The sequence below is a fragment of the Bos indicus x Bos taurus genome, chromosome 15, assembly GCF_003369695.1.
Source record: "Bos indicus x Bos taurus breed Angus x Brahman F1 hybrid chromosome 15, Bos_hybrid_MaternalHap_v2.0, whole genome shotgun sequence".
In the NCBI taxonomy this organism is placed as follows: domain Eukaryota; kingdom Metazoa; phylum Chordata; class Mammalia; order Artiodactyla; family Bovidae; genus Bos; species Bos indicus x Bos taurus.
The window spans coordinates 56555977-56580174 of NC_040090.1; the positions used below are offsets into that span (position 1 = coordinate 56555977).

General features: G+C 39.2%; 1 protein-coding gene and 1 non-coding gene across 5 annotated transcripts in view; one reads left to right on the forward strand and one right to left on the reverse strand.

Annotated features, from left to right (window-relative positions):
• The window catches only part of SIK3 (SIK family kinase 3), a 266041-nt gene that overhangs the window by 33846 nt on the left and 207997 nt on the right, over positions 1 to 24198 (forward strand). The window lies entirely within an intron of this gene.
• TRNAC-ACA lies at positions 2878 to 2949 on the reverse strand. The gene has a single exon. It is a non-coding gene; the product is annotated as a tRNA-Cys (tRNA).

Consider the following 24198-nt stretch of genomic DNA (forward strand, 5'->3'; position numbering starts at 1 on the left):
GATCTGCTGGGGAGAGGAAGGAAAAAGAGGTCAGGAATATAGGTACAAATGGCTATGTGTTTATAGTTGTTGTAGCTGTCTGATGGGTACAGGAGGGTCACTATACAGTTTCTTTCTTTCTACTTATGTGTGTATTTGAAAATTCTCATTATAATGACAACTAAAAAAAAAAAAAGCAAAAGAAATCCACAAAAAAACCAAAAAGCCTAACAACTTAGATATAGAATTGTCAAACCTACACTTCTGGGCTTCCCTCATTGCTCAGTCAGTAAAGAATCTGTCAACAATGCAGGAGACCTGGATTCGATTCCTGGGTTGGGAAGATTCCTTGGAGAAGGAAATGGCAATCCACTCTAGTATTCTTGCCTGAAAAATCCCATGGACAGAGGAGCCTGGTGGGCTACAGTCCATGGGGTCGCAAGAGTCGAACATGACTTAGCGAGTCAACCACCACCACAACCACACTTCTGGCTTCTTCCAGCTTAACTCCAGATGAGTTCAGTTCAGTTCTGTCCCTCAGTCGTGTCCGACTCTTTGAAACCCCATGGACTGCAGCACACTATTCTTCCGTGTCCATCACCAACTCCCAGAGCTTGCAGAAACTCATGTCCATTGAGTCAGTGATGCCATCCAACCATCTCATCCTCTGTCATCCCCTCCTCTTCCCGCCTTCAATCTTTTCCAGCATCAGGGTGATGCTTTCCAATGAGTTGGTTCTTTGCATCAGGTGGCCAAAGTATTGCAGCTTCAGCATCAGTCCTTCCAATGACTATTCAGGACTCATTTCCTTTAGGATTGACTGGTTGGATGTTGTAGTCCAATGGACTCTCAAGAGTCTCGCTCAGCTTTCTTTATGGTCCAACTCTCATGTCCATACATGAATACTGGAAAAACCATATAGCTTTGACTAGACGGACCTTTGTTGGCCAGTAATGTTTCTGTGTTTTAATATGCTGTCTAGGTTGGTCATAGTTTTTCTCCCACGGAATAAACGTCTTTTAATTTCATGGCTGCAATTACCATCTGCAGAGATTTTGGAGCCCAAGAAAATAAAGTCTGTCAGTGTTTCCATTGTTTCTCCATCTATTTGCCATGGAGTAATGGGACCGGATGCCATGATCTTAGTTTTTTGAATGTTGACTTTTAAGCCAGCTTTTTCACTCTCCTCTTTCACTTTCATCAAGAGGTTCTTTAGTTCTTCACTTTCTGCCATGTGGGTGGTGTCATCTGCATATCTGAGGTTATTGATATTTCTCCTGTCAGTCTTGATTCCAGCTTGTGCTTTGTCCAGCCCGGCATTTGGCATGATGTATTCTACATATAAGTTAAATAAGCAGGGTGACAGTATACAGCCTTGATGGACTCCTTTCCCAATTTGAAACCAGTCCATTGTTCCATGTCTGGTTCTAACTGTTGCTTCTTTTTTTCTTAATTTTTTAAAATTAAAATTAATTATTTCTTATTGAAGGATAATTGCTTTACAGAATTTTGCTGTTTTCTGTCAGACCTCAACATAAATCAGCCATAGGTATACATATATCCCCTCCCTTTTGAAACTCCTTCCCATCTCCCTCCCGATCCCACCCCTCTAGGTTGATACAGAGCCCCGCCCGCCCCGCCCCCCAGCCCCATTTGAGTTTCCTGAGACGTACAGCAAATTCCCGTTGGCTATCTATTTTACATACGGTAATGTAAGTTTCCTAAAGGAGACCAGTCCTGGGTGTTCATTGGAAGGGCTGATGTTGAGGCTGAAACTTTGGCTACCTCAGGAGAAGAGTTGACTCGTTGGAAAAGACCCTGATGCTGGGAGGGATTGGGGGCAGGAGGAGAAGGGGATGACAGAGGATGAGATGGTTGGGTGGCATCACCGACTCGATGCACATGAGTTTGGGTGAACTCTGGGAGTTGGTGAGGGACAGGGAGGCCTGGCATGCTGCGATTCATGGGGTCGCTAAGAGTCGGACACGACTGAGCAACTGAACTGAACTGAACTGAACTGAATGTAAGTTTCCATGTTACTCTTTACATACCATCTCACCCTCCCCATGTCCAAAAGTCTGCTTCTTGACCTGCATACAGTTTTCTCAGGAGGCAGGTAAGGTGGTCTGATGTTCCCATCTCCTTAAGAATTTTCCAGGGTTTGTTGTGATCCAGAGTCAAAGGCTTTGGAGTAGTCAGTGAAGCAGATGTTTTTCTGGAACTTTCTTGCTTTTTCTGTGATCCAATAGATCTTGGCAATTTGATCTCTGGTTCCTCTGCCTTTTCTAAATCCAACTTGAACATCTGGAAGTTCTTGGTTCAAGCACTGTAGAAGCCTCGCTTGGAGAATTTTGAGCATTACTAACTAACTCCAGATAGAGCAAGTAAAACTATAGATTCTTGCTGATGTTGCCGAAATGGAATTTGGTTTAAGATTTTCATCCCCTCGAGTTGGGAAACTGTCTGTAATACAGTATCATTGAGAAAGCAACAAGCTCTACTTTCGTCTTTCCAACAGTGGGGTGACTTACCCCAGGATGGAAGTCATACTGTCCATCTCCAAGTCTCTTCCTTTCTGTAGGTGAAGAAATACTGATTTAAAAAGCAGTACAAGATTAGAGAATAGGAAAATATGGTTTAAAATTAAATGCCACATTTTATAGTTCTGAGCAAGCACTAGAAATTAAGAAAAAGGAGTGAACGTTTTTGTTCACTAAGATGTTAATCTTAGCCTCCTAATTTATCTTCCCCCCAGGGATCATTTCAGTTCAGTTTAGTCGCTCAGTTGTGTCCAACTCTTTGGGACCCCGTGGACTGTAGCCTACCAGGCTCCTCTGTCCATGGGATTTTCCAGGCAATAGTCCTGGAGTGGATTGCCATTTCCTTCTCCAGGGGATCTTCCCAACCCAGGGATCGAACCTGGGTCTCCTGCATTGTAGACAGACGCTTTACCGTCTGAGCCACCAGGGAAGGATAAGCAGTTTTTATTAGGGCAGCGATTTTGGGATCACCTTTAAACACAGTAGAAGAGTTGGATTGCTGACAGAAGTAGGGGCACAGTGTGTCCAGGGAGGGAAGATACTACGTTTGGGGAAAGTAAATGAATTTGGATTGATATATGAGATGTTTTAGATAGATGAGATTGGGTCACTTTCATGAAAGACATGACTTTTTAGCTGAGGCAGTTGGGCTTGCTTTTGTAGTCTATAGGGAGCCATTTTGCGGTGCAGTACCATTTTTGACTCTTAATATACCTAGTTATTAATTTGGTTTGATGATATTTTAGATATTCTTAGCTGCATGCTTTTTGCATGGAGAATATAACTTTCCTGTATAACTTAAATTTGTTTTCACAAAAATTCTTTATTTTTTGCAGTGTCTCAAAAGGGTTATTCAGAGACCATAATTTATTCTGTTTCAAAAAGGGGAGGGACACTGGGGTGCCCAGAGGTTTTGTCAATCAGTTGCTAAGTCTTGTCCGACTCTGCGACCCTATGGACTGCAGCATGCCAGGCTTCCCTGTCTTTCACTATCTCCCAGGGTCAGTAACCTTAATAAAGTGTGACACAGTGGCAGATCTGGGTTCAGATCAGTATCTTGGGTGTTGAACTCCTCTTCTCCCTTCACTTTATATTAAAGGTATTTGTTTTGAGTTGTGTAGTGCTCAGTGTTGACTTTAGGCATTTTCTGCATTTTCTTGCCCCACCTTCTTCTTGGGACTATATATTTTTCTTTGCTCTTATTATTTTTTTTTCCTTTTTCTCTTTTTCTTTCTTTATTTTTTCAGCCACATCCCACATCCTGCATGCGGAATCCTGTTTCTCAACCAGGGATCAAACCAGTGCTCCCTGCAATAGAAGTGTGGTGTCCTAACCAGTGGACCTCCAGGGAATTCCCAACCCTTAGGTTTTAAATGTGGTTCTTGGCAGTTTTTTCAGCAGATCAGGACCCAACACTTTGTTTATCCCGTCCTGTCTGTTTGGTGGTAGTTGTTTCGTTACCATTGATAAACCTGCCCGTTGTAATGTTATGCCCCTAACTCACGCTCTGACTGCTATCACTACGTATCTTACTTCCCCAACGCCCTGCGGTTTATAGAATGGGATGATAATCCCAGCCTTTTCTGAGATTTTTTTTTTGTGTCAATGATCTGAAAGTATCGAGTGGAAAGTACTATAAACACCTTAGGAAACATGATAATTTTATAGATTTTTTTCTCCCAAATAAAATTTTAATATTCTTAATCAACTTGATTGATGTATAATTTGCATTCAGTAAAATTGAACTGTTTTATATGATTTGCATTTTGACAGACAAACTCATCCAAATAGTGGTCATATAATCAAGATGTAAGAACTTTTCTGTTATTCCCAGAGGTTCCTTCTGTGCCCTTTGCATTCATTCTCACCCCTCTTTACCCCTAGAAATTCACTGATTAGCTGTCATCATAGGTTAGCTTTTCCTTTTCTGGACTCTCGTGTAAACAGTCTTATCCAGGATGTGCTCTTCTTTCATTAGCATCCTGTGTTTAGGATCCTTCATTGTTGCTGCCTTTATCTGTGGTTTGTTGCTTTTTATTGCTGAGTGGTATGTGGGAGCACTGTTGCATTGTAAGGACTGTAAGAGGATTTGCTTATGCATTCATCTGTATCTAACACTTGAATTGTTTGTAGATTTTGGCTATTATGAATAAAGCTGCTATGAACTTGATGTGAAATATTGGGTAGACTTATATTTTATCCTCTTGGGTAAACACCTTGGAGTGGAGTGGCTGGATCATATGGTTGGTAGGTGTGTGCTTAACTTTTTAAGAAACTGCCAAATTGTCTTCCAGAGCGGCTGTACTGTCTTACATTCTGTCTAGCAGTGTATGAGAGTTCTTGTTTCTTCTTATCCTCACCAACACTAGGATGATAAAGTTTTGGCCACTCCCGTTCTAATTATTGTGGAGTGCTATCTTGTGGTTTTAATTTACATTTTCCTAATAACTAATGATATTGACATCTTACTTACTTTCTAGCTGTTTCTCTTCTTTGGTGAAGTGTAGTAATACTTGTTCAGATCTTTTGCCCATTTAAAAAAATTGGGTTGTTTTCTTAATGTTGAGTTTTGAGCATTCTTTATATATTCTTGAAACAAGTCCTTTATCTGATAAATGCTTCGCAAAGATTGTCTTCCTTTGATTTATCTCTTCATCCTTTTAACAGTGTCTTTTTTTTTTTTTAATTAAAAATTTTTATTGGAGTGTGGTTGATTTGTTGCTCAGTCATGTCTGATTCTTTGCAACACCATGGGCCGGAAGCCAGCCAGGCTCCCCGTCTGTGGAATTCTCCAGACAAGAATACTAGAGTGAGTTGCCGTTTCCTCCTCCAGGGGATTTTCCCAATGCAGGGATTGAACACAGGTCTCCTGCATTGCAGGTGGATTCTTTACCGTCTGAGCCACAAGGGAAGGTTGATTTACAGTGTTAATTGCAGGTGTACAGCAAAGTGAATCAGGTATACATGTATCAACAGTGTCTTTTAGGAGCAAGAGTTTTTATTTTGAGTTCCAGCTTATCCATTTGTTCTCTTATGAATTGTGCTTTTGGTATCATTTCTAAGAAATCTTTGCCTTTAACCCATAACTGAAGCACATGAAAACTGTCTTCCAGCTACTTCTCAGGTACCCAGGTCAGTGGCAATGTCTTGTTTATTAATCATCAGATTTTAATAATATTAAAGAAAATAATTTCTGTGCAGTAATACCCATCCGTATCTAACATGGTTTATAGAAAGATCATGTTTTCTAGTGAAGACCAGATTCCCTCCTTAGTGTAAAGATGTCAGGAATCTTAGATTGATACAAGTTAAAAAAAAAAAATTAATCCATCTTAGTTCAAGGGATAAAGTTTACTAAAATCAATTTATGAAGATTTCAAAAGATTTGAAGATATTGAAGAAAGGTGCTAGATTTGTGTGAAAATAGCCCCTTTGTTGATGAAACAGATAATAAATTTTGATAAACTCCTTTACAAACAATAGTTTACCTTATAGCATACTTAAGTTTCCATGCTCTTGAATGAACTTCAGTATAAGCTTTAAAATTTGTTTCTCATGATTTTCAAAAGTTTATAGCTTGTCTGACTTGCTGTAAGTAAAATGGAATATTCATTTCCTCCCATTGCTCCTGCCTTGCAGGAGGATTCTTTTCCATTGAGCCACCAGGGATTGGTAAGAGACAAGTTACTTTCTATGGGATCCATCTAATTTCTCTACAGCACAAGATTTTTAGCAATTAAAAGGCAAATGCACTTATGATCTATTACTAAATTGTGTCCGACTCTTTGTAACCTCATGGACTGTAGCACGCCAGGCTCCTCTGTCCTCCACCATCTCCTGGAGTTTGCTCAAATTTGTGTCCATTGAATCAGTGGTGCTATCTAACCATCTCATCCTCTGCTGTCCCCTAAGATCTATTAATTAACTATAAGTAATATTTTGAGTGTTTTAAGAGAACTCAATTTGTAGGGCATTTAGTTATTAATTACTCTGCCTTTTCTAAGTAGAAAGAACTTAAGTTGAAGTTCTGTGCCTTTTCCAAAAAAGGCTGTTGTAGATTTATGAGTAGACAATCAAGATCTGAGTAGCAGCCAGAAATTATAAGTACAAAATCTAAAAAGATAACATGCTCAGTTATATTGTGTGCTTAGTTGCTCGGACATATCCTGCTCTTTGTGACTCCACAAACTGTGCCCTGCCAGACTCCTCTGTCCATGGGATTTTTCAGGCAAGAGTACTGGAGTAGGTTGCCATTTCCTCCTCCAGGGGATCTTCCTGACCCAAGGATCAAATCCATGCCTCCTGTATCTCCAGCATTGCCGTTAGATTCTTTACCCACTGAGCTAAATTGTATTGTTCCTCCTAACCTGTGGCAGTATTTATCATAGAGAAGAAATGTGAATGATGGTTAAACACGAAACTACTGCTGAAGGTAAAATGCCTGGTAGTTGAATTGGAAGAAAATAAATTTCCTCCGCAGTCTCTGTTATCCAGTTTTGAGAGTCAGTAATCTCAGAAAGATTGAAGGCAGGAGGAGAAGGGGAGGACAGAGGATGAGATGGTTGGATGGCATCACTGACTCGATGGACATGAGTTTGAGGAAGCTCTGGGAGTTGGTGATGGACAGGGAAGCCTCGCGTGCTATAGTCCATGGGGTTGCAAAGAGTCAGACACGACTGAGTGACTGAACTGAATCTCAAAAAATAAAGAAAAAGCAGTTAAGAAAGGGAGACCATAAATTTGTATGCTGTTTTTATTTAAAATAAAATGAAAAGATAATTGTCTCTAGAAAATAAATTATCTTTGTAATTGTCTTTAGAAGATAATTACAAAAGATGTAGGGTTATGTAACTTTTAGTGTTTCTCTGATGATAAAGAAGTATGTTATAAATTGGATAAAACAAGCACTCTGTGTTGTTTAAATTTTTTTTCTTGGCAGTTACTGACAAATTACACTCAAGAGCAAGCTTAGGAGCTTGTTTGGGACAGGAGCAAGCCCAAACTTAAAAATACTGAGGAATTTTGACTTTAGTTTTGAGCCTGTTTTCTCTTGACCAGTCCGAATGTTTAATGCTGTACTTTTACAGGCACATTTTTCCCCCCTAGATCTTTCTGATGATATGCCCATTGGTGTATAATAAAGTTATCAGTGTACCTGAAGAGGTTTTTGTTTTGTTTTTCTTGGAGTAGAGTGTGCCTTTCTAGTGTTACTTGACAAGGCTTGTCTTTATCTTCTAAGTGAGGAATCTTAAGAAACTTCACTGAGAACTTAAGAACTTAAAACCTGGGAATGCTCTCCTCCTGATAATTCTTTTTACTCACATCTTTATTGATAAGTCAGGCCAAAGGGATTGTTTACCTTTTGAAAAAGGGAAACCAGGTCCTACAGTTTGTTTTGGTTGCAGATAGCCTGGCAGCTGAATTTAGATTGAGCAGAGGGTGCTGCCGTGCTTAGGGGTTCTGTGTCTGGACGCTGTAGAAACCAAGGTGCTGTGCCAGTTATTATTATACATAAATGGTGAAAGGTAGTGAATCTTTGCTTTGCTTTGTGCAAGGATTCCAACCTCACCAGTTTAAGGTTTCATTGTGGTCATGGTCATATCTTCTGAGACAAAGATGCTGATTATTTTAGCTTCAACTTGTTTGAGCGACAGTATTAGGGAAAGGTGAGGGTGCTGGATTCCAACAACTAGTAGTATATATTTATTAAATTCAGGTCTAATGATGTGAAGAATAGTTAGGCGAACCTACGTGTAATACATTTTGCTAAGTATAGTAGTAAGAAAACCTCTGGGTAGTCATATTAATGTAATTCATGATAGCAGCCACAGACTTCTAAGTGCATTATAGAAAACTAGGAAAACTAATTTCCATTTCATCCAGAGCAGAAGAAGGTAATATTCTAATTTCAGCAAAAGGCAACTTTTAAAAACAAACAAATTTGAACCACTTTGTGTGTTTTTAATATGTAAAAATTTTTTTTTCACCTTTTCTCATATGTTTTACTTCTTAGTCATTTACTTCCAGTAGTTTCTAAATTGGTTGAGGGAATTAAAGTGGTAGCTAAGTTCCCTCTGTACAAGATTTTCCTGCTGTGTGTGCGAACTGCTTTTTCTGGAAAAACCCTTCCACTGGCAGTTCTTGAGGGCATGTACTTTTTCCACACTTAACGATTTAGGGGCTGAAGCCTGCGTTTAGTCAGAGGTGACAAATGGTTCAAAAAACTTTTTTCCAGTTTAGTGAGAACTGATTCAGAATTGAAACTGAAGTGGATATGGAGTTACTTGCAGTTACTCTTAAACAGTTGCTGTCTGTTACTGTTAGGCATATTTTGGACATGTGGGTTCCATATCAATATTTGATGTTATGTTGCTAAATTTCTTGTCTGGTTTAGACACTTCACTTTTGAAGTTAGGTTGGAACCGGCTTTGAACAGAGGGCCACTGGAAATTGAATATAGTGGTCTATGTGGGGAGGACAAAAAATTGGCATATTTTTGCTTAAGAATTCTTAGGAAAATTTTGATAATGTGAAGATATATTTTCCAAATGTCATATGATTTTGAGGTTAAGTAGCTGTAGGGAAAGCCAGGAAGCTTTCTTCTTGAAAGTATTTGCCTTTTATGCTAAAACTTCCAACACTCAGTATTTGTTCTTTTATAACTAAACAATGATAAGTTTTTATTTATTTTTTTTTAAGTTTTTAAAAAATTCATTGTAATGTAAAAATGTCAGTCTGTGCAGAAGTTTATAAAGAAAAAGAAAGTCCCCCATTCTCACGTTTTGTTCTCTAGATTTAACTACTAAAAGAGATCAGTCCTGGGTGTTCACTGGAAGGACTGATGCTAAAGCTGAAACTCCAGTACTTTGGCCACCTCATGCGAAGAGTTGACTCATTGGAAAAGACCCTGATGCTGGGAGGGATTGGGGGCAGGAGGAGAAGGGGACGACAGAGGATGAGATGACTGGATGGCATCACCAACTCGATGGACGTGAGTCTGAGTGAACTCCAGGAGTTGGTGATGGACAGGGAGGCCTGGCGTGCTGCGATTCATGGGGTCGCAAAGAGTTGGACACGACTGAGCGACTGAACTGAACTGAACAGTTTGATATATGTACTTCCATGTCTTTTTCTGTGCACATAAAAATATTTGTAGGTAAATTTCTTTGTTTTGTTCTACTGCAGCTTTTGTTGTTTACTCTCTTTGCACGTGAAGCCTACTTTATTCCTCCACCCCCATTTTTTTGTTGTTGGGTTTTTGAAAGACTTTTTTTGTTCATGTATAGGACTTTTAAAAAATCATATATAGTTTTTAATCCTGTGTTATGTATGGTGTATTTTCTCTCAGCTTATTATTTAACTTTCAACTTTTGTAGTATCTTTTGTCATATAAAAGTTTTTTAAAAAACTATAGTTCTAGTATGATTTTTGGGTTTTATGTGTGCTTAGGAATGTAAATGTCCTATATTTTCTTCCAGTGCTTTATAAACTTATTTTTAATATTTAGGTTTTTAATCCACTTGGAATATATTTTCAGTATAATATGAGATAAAGATCTGACTTTAAAAATATTAATAACCAACTTCTCGTAATTTATCACTTACTTGCATGTTTGAAATGGTCTCGTTAACATATAGTCTTAATAAAGCCTACTTACTGTGTACCTGTGCTACATGTTTTAATTAGTCACTTTAGCATATATTTCAAAATTTATTAAGTATTACAATTAATTCTCCCTTTTTAGACTTTCATAATCATCAGCAAACAATAATTTGGGTTCTTCCAGTATTTATACTCCTTTTTTAGTGACGTTGAAGAAGAGCCATGATGCCAGTAATACCACCTGAGATGCTGTGCTCCTCAACCTTATTAGGCACAGAAATCATCCGGGAGATCTTACCAGAAAGCAAACTCAGTAAGTCTGGGCGTGCCTGAGCGGCTGCGTTTCTGATGAGCCCCCAGGTAATGCTGGTTTACAAGCTTACAGACCTTGTTTTGAGTAACAAGGAGCTAATATTTATTGAATACTTGACGTGTTCTGGTCACCGTGCTGAGTGCTGTACATGTGTAGACGCAGTCTTAACTCCTTGATGATTAGCATCCCCTTTACCGGTGAAGAAACCGAGACTTAGACAAGTTAATGACTGCCCACAACGACACAGCCACTAAGTGGACGAGCCTGCCCAAGCTCAGGCAGTTTGTAGCCTTCAGCTCTTGGATATATTTCTTCAATAGCAGATATTATTTTCTCTGTGTGACTCACATGCTAATGCTCTTAGTTTAGTTTTCGTTTTAAATTAATAGGCTTTAATTTTGGAAACAGTTTTAGATTTACAGAAAAATTAGGCAGAATGTAGAGAATTCCATGTACCTCCTTCCCTTCCCTCCCCTAATATTAGCATCTTTGTGTTAGTGTGGTACATTTGCTATAACTAATGAGCCAATACTGATAACATTATTTTAGACTAAAGTCCATAGTTTACCTTAGGGTCCACATTTTATCTTGTACATTCTGTGGATTTGGACTAATGTGTAATGTCATGTACATACAATTGTGGTATCACACAGAATACTTTCTCTGCCCTAAAAATACCCCATACTCCACTTATTCCTCTCTTCCTCTCTCCTCCAGGCCTCAATCCTGGCAAATATTGGCCTTTTTTACTGTCTCCATAATTTTGCCTTTTCCAGATTTCTGGAATCGTAGTTGGAATCATAAGAGTATGTAGCTTGTTCGAGTTGGCTTCTTTCACTTAGCAGTATGCATTTAAGATTCTTCTGTGTCTTTTTGAGGTTTGGTAGCTTATATCTTTTTATAACTAAATATTTCATTGTCTGGATATACCATAGTTTATCCATTTACTGAAGCTATCTCATCTACTTCCAAGTTTGGGCAATTATGAATAAAACTATTATAAACATCCACATGAAGATTTTTGTGTGGACTTAAGTTATCAACTCATTGGGGTAAATATCTTGGAGCGTGATTACATGGCTAGATTATATGGTAAGAGTATGTTTAGTTTTGTCAGGAACTGCCAAATTGTCTTCCAAAGTGACTGTACCATCTTGCATTCCTACCAGCAATGAAATAGAGTTCCTATTTCCCATTTTCGCTAGCATTTGGTGTTACCAGTGTTTTGGATTTTGGCCATTCTAATAGGTCATAGTGATAATCTTTTTTTTTTAATTTGCAGTTCACTAATAACATTTGAAGCATGTATCTTTTCATATGTCTGTGTATCTTCTTTGATGAGGTTGAGATCTTTTGCCCATTAAAAAAAGTTTTTTTTTTTTTTTCTATTGAGTTTTAAGAGTTCTTTGTATATTTTGGATACCAGTCCTTCATTAGATTTATGTTTTGCAAAGATTTCCTTCCAGTTTTTGAGGCTTGCTCTCCAGTTGTGACAAATAATCAAGCAAGTTTCCTTCTGTGTTTGCCTAAGAGCTTTTTATCAGGAATGCCTTATAGCATGGACATCTTTGAAGATGATTTGGCTGAATGAATAGATGAAGCTTTGTTTTTCAGAAGGCATCCTTGTTGTATTCCAGATACTTTAAAACACATTCCTTGTGGTATTATATTTAAGAATGTAATTGAAAATTTAATTCTTATCCTTGTAAATAGCTTATTCTTACTCCTTCCATGATCTCATGTGCCTTTCATGTCCAACTTGTTTGCTTGTCCAGGATCCTAATCTCATTCTGGCTGGATCTTCTCTTTGCAACTATCTGTCCCTCCACTGGTCTGTAGCAGTCTTTTCCTGCGGCCAGTCAGACTTCCACCTCTGAAATCATAAGTTTGGAAATTTGGCTCTCTGAACATGGTTTCCTGCCTTCTCAGGTTGCCATTTGCTGAACTTATTCTCTCATTTCACCGAGGCCTCCAGCCCCTTAAATCTTCTCTGTCCCCAGATCTGTACTGTTGCTCCTGGGATTGTAGCCCATATGGACACCATAGCTGATCACTTGCGATGAGTCATGGGTGCCCTCGGTTCCCTCGCACCCTTGCTCTTCTCTCCCGTGGGTCAGGCAGGTCTCCAGCTCTGGGTGAACAGTGCTGCCCATTTTCTGTGTTGCTGCCATAGAGCTTCAAGAAATGACTGAATCGTATTCATTTGTTCTCTTACTGACTCATGAGGCACCCCCCTCCCATATATGCTTGTTATTCTCTTTAGTAGTCTTCTTACTTGTCTGTGGTTGATTTCATTTCTCCTTCACCAGAATGACTGTTTTTTCTAAACAGAACTCAGGTTCACCTCCCTCTGCCACAGAAGATTCCATATACTCCAGCAAAGTGATCTTTATAAAAAGAAGGAAATCCAGCAAATCTATTATTTCTTGTGTGATCCCTTTTGTTATTCAGATAAAGATAAAATGTTAAGTTTAACATGCCCTTTCTGGTTTTCCAGCCTCATCTCTCTCCTCTCAGAGCTCCTGTTTCACGGGCTTTTTTTCAGATCCGTCACATACCAAGCTCATTCTTAGCGTAGGGTAGTTATATATGTTCTTTCCTCGGCCACACAGGTTTTCTCTTTTGGTGTTTAATTCAGACTCCTCTTTGAGACATATATGTCAGTTCCTTGGAAAGGCTTATTCCTAACCTTCCATTGGCCTGAAGATAGATTAAATTCTCCCTGAAATAGTTAATGGTCAGGAGAGTAACAATAACAGTAGACGTTTGAGTGTTTGTATGTCAGACACCCTTCCAAGCACTTTATACATGTGGACTTTTTTAGTTTTCACAGCAATCTGATAGGCTAGAGAGATGGGTAAGTACATAGGACCTAGAATTGTCCCCACTTCAGATGGGGAAACTGAAGTGGAGAGTGTTAAGTCACTTGTCCAAAGTCACATAGCCATTTGGTAGGAGCACTGGGATTTGAACCCCAGCAGTCAGTCCCCAGAGCCTGTGTTCTGAACTGCTGTGCTGTGCTGTGTCGTTTCTGACTAATGTCCACCTTCCTTGGTAGCTGTTGAGTTCCTTGAATTCAGAGATGGCACCTGTCTGGTTAGTTTTGGATTCTCCAGGGGCCTAGAACAGAGCCGGAAGTGAGGAGGCTAGGACACAATGAGTGAGTAAACAGAGGCTTTCAGTGTGAAGGTCCTCAGTTTCCTCCCCTTCTGCTTAAAAATGAAAAATTCCTTTGATCGAAAGAAGACGTGCCCTATTTATTTCAAAAGTTAACCCCTCTACCTGTTTACCTTTGATATCCTAAAAGCAATATGTGCACTTGGTAAGTAAGAACAATTAGTGTAACTGTATTCCTCCATTTTCTTTCTTGCTTAACCATTACCATTTTTTCAGAGGTATCAACTATTAGCAGTCACATGTATGTCTCCTCCTATACATACACAAACTGTATGGACACTTTAAATACCATACCATTGTAAGTTTGTTTTTATATTAAGAGCTAATGTTTTATACTGAACTGTAGTTTTGGAAGATATCACTATTGAGGGAAATTAGGTAAAGAGTGTAAGGGATATCTCTGTATTATTTCTTCTATTTTTTGGCTCTGCTGCATGGCTTGTAGGATCTTAGTTCCCCTTGCAGGGATTGAACCCATGCCCTCGGCAGTGTACCTTAACTGATGAACTTTTATTTCTGTTTTTTCACTTTCCCAAAACTACGGAACGGGAAACATCCTTGCATTCATAGCTTTATACTTGCTTGGATATGAATGCACAGACAAGTTTTAGAAGAGCAGAACTGGTTGGAAGGTGTGTGCATTTGGACTTCTGATGAGAGCTGGCAGGTTACTCTGCATCTGGTTTCTGCTCTGAGCAGCAGCTGGGAGGAGCCTGTGCTCTGTGCAGGCACCGTCACTGGCCTCCTCCTGTCTCTCTGCTGCTTCTGTGGGACTTTTAAAAATGAGTCATTTCCCACTTAATATCTCTCCTTCTCTGCTGGCTCTCTTCTCTCTGCCCATTCTGTAACACAGCAGTCTCCAACCTTTTTGGCACCAGGGACCGGTTTTGTGGAAGACAATTTTTCCACAGACCAGAAGTTAGGGGATGGTTTCGGGATGATTCAAGCCCATTACATGTATTGTGTACTTTATTATTATTACATCAGCTCCACCTCAGATCATCAGGCATTAGATCTCAGAGGCTGGGGTGGTTGTTGTTTAGCTGCTAAATCGTGTCCCACTCTTTGTGACCCAATAGACTGCAATATGCCAGGCTTCTCTGTCCAGACAAGAATACTGGAGTGGGTAGCTGTTCCCTTCTCCAGGGCATCTTCCCAACCCAGGGATCGAACCTGGGTCTTCTGCATTGATTGCAGACAGATTCTTCACCGTCTGAGCCACCAGGAAGCCCTACTGTCTCCTGGAGTTTGCTCAAATTCATGTCCATTGAGTTGGTGATGTTATCTAACCATCTCATCCTCAGAGGTTGGGGACTCCTGCGCTAACAGATCCTCTGCATCTATAGGGCTTTTCTTCAGCTCTTTGTATCATTTGACACTGTTAACTACCGTGTTATTTTTTAAGGGCATCCCAGGTGGTGGTGGTGGTAAAGAACACACCTACCAGTGCAGGAGACATAAGAGGTGCAGGTTCAATCCCTGGGTCCAGAAGACCCCCGGAGGAGGAAATGGCAACCCACTCCAATATTCTTGCCTGGAGAATCCCATGGACAGAGGAGGCGGGTTCTTTTTAAAAATTCCCTTCCTTTCGTTTTCCAAAACAGAAATGCCTTCTGATTTCTCACTTCCTTCACTGAGAGTACTACTTCTTAAGCCCCATTGCCACTCTGTTTCTCTACTTGCTTTTTCAGTGATTAAATTCTGGGTTCAGTCCTTTGCTCTTCCTCCCCACTCACGTTCAGGCTCTCTTTCCCGTCTCTGCCTCCTCCGGATCAGAAAGACCTACATTTGAATCCGATTCCATTATTTTCTGTCTGAGAGGTCAGAAGAGTTTACTTCACTTCTCTTTTTTCCTCTGAGGATAGTGGTATCTACTATCAATGTAGTATCAATGTAGAGTAGATGAAATAATCTATATGAAACACTTAAACTGTGTCTCATTTACAGCAAGTGCTCAATAAATACTAGTAGTAGAATAGTGATAATAATGTAGTTCTGTTGTTATTGTAACTGTTTCTAACCTCACATGTGCAGATGATACCACTCTAATGGCAGAAAGTGAAGAGGAACTAAAGAGCTCTTGATGAGGGTGAGAGAGGAGAGTGAAAAAGCTGGCTTAAAATGCAGCATTTAAAAAATGAAGATCATGGCATCTAGTCCTGTCATTTCATGGCAAATAAAAGGGGAAAAAGTGGAAGTGGTGACAGATTTTATTTTCTTGGGCTCTAAAATCACTGTGGCTGGTGACTTCAGCCATGAAATTAAAAGGTGCGTGCTCCTTGGAAGGAAAGCTATGACAAACCTAAACAACATATTCAAAAGCAGAGACATCACTTTGCCAACGTAGGTCCATGTAGTCAAAGCTATGTATTCCCAGTGGTCATGTATGGATGTGAGAGTTGGACCATAAACAAGGCTGAGTGCTGAAGAATTGATGCTTTCAAACTGGTGCTGGAGAAGACTCTTGAGAGTCCTTAGGACTGCAGGGAGATCAAACCAGTCAGTCCCACAGGAAATCAACCCTGAATATTCACTGGAAGGACTGATGCTGAAGCTGCAATATTTTGGTCACCTGATGTGAAGAGCCAAGTCATTGGAAAAGACCCTGATGCTGGGAAAGATTGAGGGCAAGAGAAGAAGAGGGTGACAGAGGATGAGATGGTTGGATGGCATCACTGACTCGATGGGCATGACATTGAGCAAACTCCAGGAGATAGTGAAAGACAAGGGAGCCTGGCATGCTGCAGTCCAGGGGGTCACAAAGAGTCGAACTCAACTTAGCGACTGAACAACAACAACAAACCTCTAGGATTGCCAGCTTTCCTGAGGTCCATACAAAGATACTTAGCTGCCTACTGGAGACTCATATTTGGACCCCTCATGAGTCAGATGGTAAAGAATTCTCCTGCAGTGCAGAAGACATGCATTTAATCTCTGGGTTGGAAAGATCCCCTGGAGGAGGAAATGGCTACCTATTCCAGTATTCTTACCTGGAGAATTCCACAGACAGAGGAGCCTGGTGGCCTGTTGTCCATAGGGTTGCAAAGAGTCAGAGGCAACTGAGTGACTAGCACTTTCATTTTTTCACTGGATACCATGCCAAACTTAAACTCTGTTTGAAGTCTTTAGTTGTTCTCTGGCTTCAATGCTTAGTGACTGTGACCTTAAATAAATTACTTATTTAAGCCTCAACTTCTCCATTTTTGAAAAGATGATAAATAAAAGGACTTTATTATTTATTAATTATTACTATTCATCTTAAAAGTCGAATTTTGCCCTGTGCTGCCCAGAGCAAAAGCCTGAGAAATGCCTTTTTTGTTCTGCCTCCTCTTCCTTAACCTCCACCTGCAGTTAGTCAGCAACTACTGTTGATTCTATCAGTACTTCAGAAGCCTCTGCTTGCATTCATCCACTCCTTATCATTTCTCACAGAATTATTGTGTAACCTCCTAATTGGTCTCCTGGTCTCCAGGCTACCTCCCACCTTTCACCAGCATTTGTCTTTATTGAAGGCAGATCTGCTCATATCACTCAGCAGTAAAGGACTCAGATGTGTCCTTACGTGACGTGTGGACCTGCAAGGCCTGCGACCTCCCAGTCTTTGTAGCCTCATCCCTTGTTCCTGGAACCCGTGGGCCCTGCGCTGTCTGCTGACACTTGGGCCAGTGCCCCATGCACTCTCAACTCTCATGCCTTTGACCTTCCCCAGCTGGGGCTGCCCCTTTTTGCTTGGGCTGCTGTCCCCTCAACCACTCCCTGTGAATAACTGCCCATAGCTCCTCCCCAAACTCCTCAGCCATCTGGTGAATTCTTGGTCATCCTTCAGTGGTGGGTGGATACATTGATAAATATGTTAATCTACTCTTTTTCTTCTCTTTAGTCTAACCTTCCAGGCAACATTAATTGGCCCTTTTTAAAGAGGCCTTATGCTGCTAAGTCACTTCAGTCGTGTCCGACTCTGTGCAACCCCATAGACGGCAGCCCACCAGGCTCCCCCTCCCTGGGATTCTCCAGGCAAGAACACTGGAGTGGGTTGCCAGGCCTTACAGTGGGTAGTTAAAGTGCATGAGTCAGTCTGTCTTGGTTAATAATGCAGCTGTAGAACAGGAATAAAACTATTTAACCTATCTGTGTCCCTAATCTATAAAAAGTGGATAATGTTGCTCTCACTGTGAGGATTAAGTGAATTAATATGGGAAAAATGCTTTGAATAGAACCTGCACATACGAAGTACTTCTTAAATATTGGCTATTATTATTATTGTTCTCAAGACATTTCTTACATTCCTCACAACAGCATTTCCCTCTTTATTACAGTTACTTTTTTGTTGTGTTTTTCCCAGTAGATTGTGGCTTCTTTGAAGGTGAAACTTGTGTTTTAGTCATCTCTGTGTCTTTGGTATCTAGTACACAGGAGCCCCCAACAAACATTGAACCTGTCGCACTGTTTGCTTGACTCGTAATAAAGCGCTGGAGCCTCCCATGTTTTAGCCATCAGCATCTTACCTCTTCTGGAAATGACTGCTTCTGCAAGTGTGGCATTAGAGACACGAAACTGTTTGCTCCTAACCTCAGTGAGCTCTTTGACCAGAAATTTGGTATTACAATGAAGCTTCCTACCTATAGCAGGCAGAATGCAACTGATGGCGTGTGGTCTTCGCAGAAGTTTCTCCAGAGTGTGAGAGAACCTCTAATGTTTTTTGTTTAAAGGGACACAGTTCAAGGCTAGAATTTCTGTTACACCTTTTTGTTTGTTTGTTTTGTTGAGTAGAGCTGTTTCTACTTTTTCAACCTTATTCTTATTGAAATGTTAAAACTTTTCCCTTTTAATGATTCAGAGAAGAGATTTCTTTATTGTAAACATAATATAGAGCTTATAATGAATGCTGGATTTGGGCTCTTTATAGATGATTCTGGAATATTAAGTCATTAAGTCCCATGTGGTCTGATTCCATTGCCAGCCCTTGACACCTTAGCATGTCTGGGCTTTTGCAATAGTAACTGGTCTTTCTACCTTTATGCTTTTCTCTCCAGTCTGTTCTTTATAGTGCTGCCATGTTAATCTTTCAGAAGTCCTGTTCTGATTTTTCTCATGCATTAAAAAAAATCCTCCAAGGGTACCCTCTTGTATACAAGGTGAATTCTAAACTCTTTACCATTCAGGTTGCTCTACAGTCTGGCTCCTATTATCTTTTCTACCTTGTATTCCACTGTACTCTAGAATAAACTTTGTAGGTTATCTGGGCTAGTTGTGATTTGCGTAATGTGAATTACGTTTTCCCTTTTTACCTACTGGGAGTGTTTTCCATTTTTTTCCCATTTTTCTTTTGAAATTCTGCCCTTCTTTTAAGATATATATTTTGAAACCCTTTTGTTTTGAAATAATTATAGACTTACAAGAAATCTCAGAGTAATACATAAAGTACTGTGTACCTTTCTGCCAGCCTCCCCCAATGATAATATGTAATTGTAGTATAATACAAGAACCATTTTGAAATTCCATTTTGAAGAATATTCTCAGTGGTAGGAAAAAACTTCTCTTTCTTTCCTTTCTTTTTTCTTTTTATCTGTCTCCTCCTTCCTTCTTTCTCCCCCACCTTTTTTTTTTTAAGGGCTGTATTGGACTTGTGGAAGTGGCCAAAAGTCATTTGAACTTATGTCTGTGAAACAAACTAGGTGGGTGATCAAACTGGGTAGTATGGTATGTGGTCCTTAACAGTGAAAAGGTATGGCTATATGATATTGTAAGGCTGATTTTTATTTGCTTTTATGAACCGACCTTGAAATTGATTTCAAAAGAGTTTCCATAGAGGGAATGGATGAATAACCTCCTTAAGTAATTAAAGGAAGCACAGTTCTCATTTAGATGTGAATATTCTAATGTATTTGTTAAGATACTCTCAATATTTTTTTAGCCATACCATTTATATTCTCCTTTAATGCTTATATTCTTACAGAGATTATTTTTAAAAATAAACCAGTGTTAAAACACACAGTGCATTGTGAAAAAAAGAGTTTGTTTTCCTCAAAATTGAAGTAGAGTTGATTTACAATGTTGTGTTATCCTCAGGCTCATTTTTTTAAAGAAGGCAGAAGGCTTGTAAAGGAAGAGATTTTGGAAAACAAAGTTTATTTTCCAAATTGGAACCCTTATACATTGTTGGTGGGAATATAAAACAGTACAGCCACTTTGGAAAACAATTTGGCAGGTTCTCAAAAAGTTAAACATAGAGTTACCATATGACCCAGCAATTCTACTCCTAGGTATATACCCAAGAAATCTGAAACATATGTTCACACAAAAACATGTACACAAATGTTCATAGCAGCAGTATTCATAATAGCCCCAAAGTGGAAGCAACCCAAATACCCATCAGCTGATGAATGAAAAAACAAAATGAGGTATTTCCATGCAGTGGAATATATTTCAGCCATAAAAAGTGATGAAGTACTGATAACACAGCAACATGGATGAAGCTTGAAAACATTTTGCTAAGTGAAAGAAGCCAGGCACAAAAGGCCCCTTACTGTGTGATACCCTTTATATGAAATATCCAGAACAGGCAGATCGACAGAGACGGAAAGTACATGGTGGTTGTTAGGAGCTGCAGGGGATGAGAGAGGAGCAAATGGAGAGTGGCTGCTAGTGGGTATAGAACTTCTTTTGTGAGTGATGTAAACATTCTGGAATTAGACAGCGGAGATAGTTGCACAGTCTTCCAGACACACACACACACACACACACACACACACACAAACCCAGTGAATTATATACTTTAAAAGGGTGAATTTCACAGTATGTGAATTGTATCTCAAAAATACAGTCTCAACTTCCTGTATTAAATTGTGATCTGGTTTAGGGTCTTGTTTGCCTGGTGTGATGGAACATGAGTGTAAGATTACTTACATTTGAGCTCCAAGTAAGGCCAGAGGTTAGTGGGAACAGGGAGTGGGTGACTGTCAGACCTAAGCCTGGTAGCTGCTCTGTGCCCTGTGACACCAGTGGGCAGAGTAGAAGTAGGAGCAGATCAGATAAGGATGGAATTACCTTCTGTTAGAATCCAGACAAATATCTTAACATGTAGAGAGATCAAGAAGTGTTTTAAACAGAGCAGGTTCTGTCCTGTTAAATTTAGGCTAAGGTTCTTGCCATTTTGTCTTGGATGTGTACCTCACAGATCTTGAGAAATATGTCTCATTGTGAACTATAAGGAAATAGGCCTTATGTATTTAAAAATATTTTTATTAATTCTTAAAATTAAATAAGTTTGGGTTTTCATAAAAGTCAAAAATATAATTTTTATCAGTGACATACTTTTTCTCATATTTGCTTAAAAGCACTTTCTAGTTTTTCTCACTTTCTAGTTTTTTATACCACAAACACATAAGTAATCTGTGTGTTTGTGGTATAAAAACCATTATATGGGTAGAAAGGGTACCACATGGTAGCCATCTTGATCAGTTATTCTTTGGCAGACTGAACTATATGTATGTTTTAAAAATAAATCACACTGCCATATCTGAATAAGACTTTAGTCTTATTTAAATAAATGTATGAGAGATGTGGAAAAATAATAAAATTTGCCTAATAGCAGGTAATGTGCAGTGAGTCTTCTTGTCTGTCAGGCATGGTTGTCATTTTAGTGAGTTCCAATAAATGAACCTAGCTGAGTGCTTTAGAGCAGTGATCTTCAAATTGGAGTCTAAAGGTATCTAGGCTGGATAGTTTTGAGAGTTCACAGTGTTTTTTTTTTTTTTAATTTTATTTTATTTTTAAACTTTACAATATTGTATTGGTTTTGCCAAATATTGAAATGAATCTGCCATAGGTATACATGTGTTCCCCATCCTGAACCCTCCTCCCTCCTCCCTCCCCATACCCTCCCTTTGGGTCATCGCAGTGCACCAGCCCCAAGCATCCAGTATTGTGCATCGAACCTGGACTGGCGACTCGTTTCATATATGATATTATACGTATTTCAATGCCATTCTCCCAAATCCTCCCACCCTCTCCTTCTCCCACAGAGTCCAAAAGACTGTTCTATACATCAGTGTCTCTTTTGCTGTCTCGTATACAGGGTTATTGTTACCATCTTTCTAAATTCCATATATATGCGTTAGTATGCTGTATTGGTGTTTTTCTTTGCGGCTTACTTCACTCTGTATAATAGGCTCCAGTTTGATCCACCTCATTAGAACTGATTCAAATGTATTCTTTTTAATGGCTGAGTAATACTCCATTGTGTATATGTACCACAGCTTTCTTATCCATTCATCTGCTGATGGACATCTAGGTTCCTTCCATGTTCTGGCTATTATAAACAGTGCTGCGATGAACATTGGGGTACACGTGTCTCTTTCAATTCTGGTTTCCTCAGTGTGTATGCCCAGCAGTGGGATTGCTGGATCATAAGGCAGTTCTATCCAGTTTTTTAAGGAATCTCCACACTGTTCTCCATAGTGGCTGTACTAGTTTGCATTCCCACCAACGGTGTAAGAGGGTTCCCTTTTCTCCACACCCTCTCCAGCATTTATTGCTTGTAGACTTTTGGGTTGCAGCCATTCTGACTGGCATGAAATGGTACCTCATAGTGGTTTTGATTTGCATTTCTCTGATAATGAGTGATGTTGAGCATCTTTTCATGTGTTTGTTATCCATCTGTATGTCTTTTTTGGAGAAATGTCTATTTAGTTCTTTGGCCCATTTTTTGATTGGGTCATTTATTTTTCTGGAATTGAGCTGTAGGAGTTGCTTGTATATTTTTGAGATTAGTTGTTTGTCAGTTGCTTCATTTGCTATTATTTTCTCCCATTCTGAAGGCTGTCTTTTCACCTTGCTTGTAGTTTCCTTTGTTGTGCAGAAGCTTTTAAGTTTAATTAGGTCCCATTTGTTTATTTTTGCTTTTATTTCCAATATTCTGGGAGGTGGGTCATAGAGGATCCTGCTGTGATGTATGTCAGAGAGTGTTTTTCCTATGTTTTCCTCTAGGAGTTTTATAGTTTCTGGTCTTACATTTAGATCTTTAATCCATTTTGCGTTTATTTTTGTGTATGGTGTTAGAAAGTGCTCTAGTTTCATTCTTTTACAAGTGGTTGACCAGTTTTCCCAGCACCACTTGTTAAAGAGATTGTCTTTAATCCATTGTATATTCTTGTGTCCTTTGTCAAAGATAAGGTGTCCATATGTGCGTGGATTTATCTCTGGGCTTTCTATTTTGTTCCATTGATCTATATTTCTGTCTTTGTGCCAGTACCATACTGTCTTGATGACTGTGGCTTTGTAGTAGAGCCTGAAGTCAGGTAGGTTGATTCCTCCAGTTCCATTCTTCTTTCTCAAGATAGCTTTGGCTATTTGAGGTTTTTTTGTATTTCCATACGAATTGTGAAATTATTTGTTCTAGCTCTGTGAAGAATACTGTTGGTAGCTTGATAGGGATTGCATTGAATCTATAAATTGCTTTGGGTAGTATACTCATTTTCACTATATTGATTCTTCCAATCCATAACATGGTATATTTCTCCATCTATTAGTGTCCTCTTTGATTTCTTTCACCAGTGTTTTATAGTTTTCTATATATAGGTCTTTAGTTTCTTTAGGTAGATATATTCCTAAGTATTTTATTCTTTCCGTTGCAATGGTGAATGGAATTGTTTCCTTAATTTCTCGTTCTGTTTTCTCATTATTAGTGTATAGGAATGCAAGGGATTTCTGTGTGTTGATTTTATATCCTGCAACTTTACTATAATCATTGATTAGTTCTAGTAATTTTCTGGTGGAGTCTTTAGGGTTTTCTATGTAGAGGATCATGTCATCTGCAAATAGTGAGTGTTTTACTTCTTCTTTTCCAATTTGGGTTCCTTTTATTTCTTTTTCTGCTCTGATTGAGGTGGCCAAAACTTCCAAAACTATGTTGAATAGTAATGGTGAAAGTGGGCACCCTTGTCTTGTTCCTGACTTTAGAGGAAATGCTTTCAATTTTTCACCATTGAGGATAATGTTTGCTGTGGGTTTGTCATATATAGCTTTTATTATGTTGAGGTATGTTCCTTCTATTCCTGCTTTCTGGAGAGTTTTTATCATAAATGGGTGTTGAATTTTGTCAAAGGCTTTCTCTGCGTCTTTTGAGATAATCATATGGTTTTTATTTTTCAATTTGTTAATGTGGTGTATTACATTGATTGATTTGCGGATATAGAAGAATCCTTGCATCCCTGGGATAAAGCCCACTTGGTCATGGTGTATGATCTTTTTAATGTGTTGTTGGATTCTGATTGCTAGAATTTTGTTAAGGATTTTTACATCTATGTTCATCAGTGATATTGGCCTGTAGTTTTCTTTTTTTGTGGCATCTTTGTCAGGTTTTGGTATTAGGGTGATGGTGGCCTCATAGAATGAGTTTGGAAGTTTACCTTCCTCTGCAATTTTCTGGAAGAGTTTCAGTAGGATAGGTGTTAGCTTTTCTCTAAATTTTTGGTAGAATTCAGCTGTGAAGCCATCTGGACCTGGGCTTTGTTTGCTGGAAGTTTTTTGATTACAGTTTCAATTTCCGAGCTTGTGATGGGTCTGTTAAGATTTTCTATTTCTTCC